Source organism: Mesocricetus auratus, unplaced genomic scaffold (assembly GCF_017639785.1).
Source record: "Mesocricetus auratus isolate SY011 unplaced genomic scaffold, BCM_Maur_2.0 Super-Scaffold_100004, whole genome shotgun sequence".
Taxonomy (NCBI): domain Eukaryota; kingdom Metazoa; phylum Chordata; class Mammalia; order Rodentia; family Cricetidae; genus Mesocricetus; species Mesocricetus auratus.
In genome coordinates, this window is record NW_024429189.1 from 56914201 (window position 1) to 56919014 (window position 4814).

Below are 4814 nucleotides of genomic sequence, written 5' to 3' on the forward strand. Positions count from 1 at the left end.
CATGGAGATTCCTCAGAAAAATTGGAATAAACATACCACAAGACCCAACAACTCCACTCTTAGGCATATATCCAAAGATGCCCATTCATACAAGAAGGATGTCTGTACCACTATGTTCATAGCAGAATTATGTAAGCAACCTAGATGCCCCTCAACTGAAGAGTGGATAGAGAAAATGTGGTACATTTACACATTGGAGTACTATTCAGCAGAAAAAACAATGGAATCCTGAGATTTGCAAGCAAATGGATGGTACTAGAGTAAACCATCCTGAGTGAGGTAACCCAGTCACAAAAAGAGAAACATGGCATGTACTCTCTCAGATATGGATTTTAGACATAGATCTGGGGAGTGCCAGCCTACAATCCCATGGCCAGAGAGTCTGGGAAACAGAACCTTCATTCAGTGGCTGATGGAACATGAGGCTGACTCTCACAGCTAAGCACTGAGCTGAACTCAAGAAATCCAGTGACAGAGAGGGAGGACTGTTGACCAAAGGGGTTAAGATTGGGCTGGTTTAACCCCCAGAAACAGCTTACCTGACAGAGGTTAGCTCTTGAATCCCAGACTGATTCCTGAAAATCTAGCATGGGAATGATCAAGACCCCCTGAATATGGGTGTCAGTAAGGAGGCCTAGGTAATCTGTTGAGCCTTGGGTAGTAGATCAGTATTTATCCCAGTTATACAAATGGACTTTGGACTCCCACCCAACAATGAGAGATGCACTCTCACCTGAACTCTTGGGGGAAGGTCTAGGCCCTGGATTAAATGACAGACTATGGACATCCCCATGGAGGGCCTCACCCTCCCTGGGGAATTGATGGGAGTTGGTGGGAGGGCACAGGAGGAGAGAGGGAAATGGAGAATGACCTGGAATTGACATGTGAAGCAACCTTGTTCCTAATTTAAATTTAAATTTAAAATAAAAAAAGAAATTATCCAAAATTATTAAAAGTGTATATTAATATTTATATTTTATGAATATTAATGATACTAATATTTTAGGCATGAAAACACACACTAAATATTTTTAAAGTTACACAGAAGGCTATGAAGCTATTAAGTGCCCCAAAACACTGTTGTGGGAAGTTTTACTTTTATTATTTGCTAACTACCTGTGAAATTTGTAAATTCTCTTTTACAATTTACCAGAAACACAATGCCAGTGGCTTATCTGCATCACAGCCTTCTTGTCATGTGGAACAGGTTGTTACTCTCCTCTTCAACAAACTCTTCATAGCATTCTTTACCTCTGTGTTTTTTGCTGTGTAAATGATGGGGTTTAGCATGGGAGTGATGATGGCAAAGAACACAGTCACCAGCTTGTCCACAGAGTAGGTGGTCACAGGGCGCATGTAAATAAATATGCAAGGCACAAAGAAGAGAACAACCACAGTGAAGTGAGAGCCGCACGTGGAGAGGGCTTTATTTCTCCCTGCAGAACTATGAGATTTCAAGGATTGCAGGATAACTATGTATGAGATAAAGAGCATGGTAAATATGAGCAAGCACATGGCCCCACTGTTGGCAGCCACTATCATGCCCAGCCTGTGGGTGTCTCTACAAGCAAGTTTCAACAAAGGGAAAAGATCACACATGAATTGCTCAATGATATTGGGGCCACAGAAGGGCAGATTGATCATAGAAAATATTTGCATGGTGGCATGCAGGATTTCTCCAACCCAGGCTATCAAAACCAGGAGTCTGCAGAGCCCTTGTTGCATGATAGTGATGTAATACAGAGGTTTGCATATGGCCACATATCAGTCATAGGCCATAACAATGAGAAGGATAATCTCTTATCCTCCCTGGAAGTGCTCCACAAAGATCTGAGTCAGACAGCCACCCAAAGATATGGTTCTCCTCTGGTACAGTATGGCAACTATCATTTTGGGGGGTGATTACAGAGGTGTAGAAGGCATCTATGAAGGACAAGTAAGTGAGAAAGAAGTACATAGGTGCTGAAAGGGTGGGGCTGAAGGAGATAGTGATGACAACAAGTAGATTAGCCAACACGGTAAATAGGAAAACAAGCAAAAAGACAATGAACGGTATTTTCTGCAAGCACGGATTCTGCATGAGTCTGAAGAGAACAAATTCCACCACATTACTCTGAGGCCTGTGGAGCTCCATTCAGGAAATAACACCTTCTCAAGATCTGAACTCCCTACAAAAACATAAAGGTAGTTAATTAATCCTGAATGTATTTGTCATCTGATGTTCACACCACAGCAATACTGCTTTCTGTAACTGTGGAGGGATCAATTGAACAAGGGGGATCAAGAGCATGATAGTGAAAACCACACAGAGAGCTGACAGGAGCTAGTGGAATTTCACAGACTATGGACCACCAGCTGGGGAACCTGCATAAGACCAAACTACACCCTGTGAATTTGGGTGACAGTTATGTGGCTTGATCTGTTGGTGATGGCCTAGCAGTGACACGAGGACCTATCCAACTTGCATGAATTTACTTTTTGAAGCCCATTTCCTACCTTGGGATACATTGTTCAGCCTTTATATATGGGGGAGTTGCTTGTTGATGCTTCAACTTGGTGTGCTAGACTCTGTTGATTCTCCAAGGAAGGTCTTACCCCTCTAAGAAGTAGATGAGGAATAGGAAGGGGGGAAGACTAGGGGTGGGAAAGGGGGAGGGAGAGAGAACTAGCTTTGATATATTAAATGAAAAGTAACTTTAAAAAAATAAGAAGAATTATTGTGCTATTCACATTCCATGCAGTTAATTGTTGGCTACAAATATAGTTTATTCTTCAAATTATGTTCCCCAACTATTTCTTTATCATAGCCTCTTTCCTTTAAATGTTTCTACACACACACAAACACATATATGAATGTAGATGTGCATATAATGTATATTACAGATGATTATCCTAAATTGGTTGCCGAATACCAAATTATATTGAGTATATATAACGTATAAATATATAACACGTAAATATGCATTAATTGATATCTAATATATCCCCAAATATATAACAGAATGCATAATGCATACATAATATATAAAGTTATAATTATGCATCAATTAATATTTAATATATAAATTGATACATATTACATATAATATATAATTATACACTGTATATATATCATTTGTTTTGGGGCAACCAATATAGAATAATCATCTTTAATAAATACATAGTTTCAATTGACTTGGAAAATAATTTTATTTAGGTTTTCAAATACATGAAGACTTACTGTGGAAAAGAAACACTTATTTTAAACTGGAAGTTTAAAATGAAAACAAAAAAAACTGTCTACTACATAAGATAAAATAACATGCTTATCTACACATATATGATAATTACTATGAACTAGTATCTATTTGGTAGTTACTCAGTAAATATATGTTTAACCCATATGTATTTATATGTATATGCATGTTTGCCTATATGAAGACTATAAAATGTCTATATTGATAGCCTCAAGTGATTCCATTTGATGACATTTTGTCATTAAAGTTCATCTATCTAGGAAAACATTTATCATTCCTATTTCTATGTAGTTTTAATCTTCATGTTCTCAGTTCTCTACAAGTCACTCATATCTTGCACCATACATCACTTTTGAATAAGGATATAAAATTAACTGTAGAATATATGAAATACATTGTGACATATATTTCCCAAGAAATAAGAAAGCATATCTAAAGAATGCATTTCACGCCGGGCAGTGGTGGCGCACGCCTTTAATCCCAGCACTCGGGAGGCAGAGGCAGGCAGATCTCTGTGAGTTCGAGGCCGGGCTGGACCGATAGCCTCCTAAACAATACAGAGAAACCCTGTCTCGTAAAAACCAAAAAAAAAAAAAAAAAAAGAATGCATTTCATATTTTCTATGTTAAAGTGGAATCCCAGCACTCGGGAGGCAGAGGCAGGTGGATCTCTGTGAGTTCGAGACCAGCCTGGTCTACAGAGCAAGTTCCAGGACAGCCTCCAAAGCCACAGAGAAACCCTGTCTCGATAAAACAAAAAATAAAATAAAGTGGATATTGTACTTCTGCTTTTGTTATTCAAGATGAAACTTTCACACATTTGTGAGAATGACATGCTGGAGCATCACTGATCTCTTACTTGAATCAACATGTCTGGAGAGAGAGGAAGACACATACCCAAGATGATAGCTTGGAACAGTGATCTCAACATATGGGCCAAAATGCTTTTGGGGTCACATATTAGAAATACTGCATATCAGATATTCATAAGAGTAACAAATTATAGTTATGAAGTAGCAATGAAATAATTTTTTGGTTGGAAGTTATCACAACATGAGGAGTAACTGTGTTAAAGTTTCATAGCATTGAGAACCCTGACTTGGAGAAATTAAAACTGTTTTAGCTTTGTTTTACAATTTTCCAATATTAAACCTAGAAATAACCCTAAAATAAATATCTTTACAAAACAAACATGGAGTCAGGCGATAATGGCCCATGCCTTTAATCCCAGGACTCAGGAGGCAGAGGCATGTGTATCACTTTCAGTTCAAGCCAGCCTGATCTACAGAACAGTAAACTCTGTCTCATAAAAACAAACAAAACCAAAAAGGTAAACATTATATAGGAATATTTTATTTGCATTTACCAAGGAGTGAGATTATTTAGAAATCATATGAACAATCAGACATTGCAGTAGTGTGCTTGCAAATATTGCAGATCAACTGGAATGCTATGTAATGCTCAGTGACGTGTTTTATCCTGGCAGAGTTTTGCATACCTGCAGTCCCAGAGTTGGGAGATGGAAGCATCAAAACTCACATCCACTCTCTGTCATATAACAAGTTCTAGACCAGCCTTT

At 38.3% G+C, this 4814-nt stretch overlaps 1 pseudogene; it reads right to left on the reverse strand.

The window, feature by feature from the left end:
• Nucleotides 1-1194: 1194 nt before the first annotated feature.
• LOC121140279 lies at nucleotides 1195-2134 on the reverse strand (annotated as a pseudogene).
• Between the last annotated feature and the right edge of the window lie 2680 nt (nucleotides 2135-4814).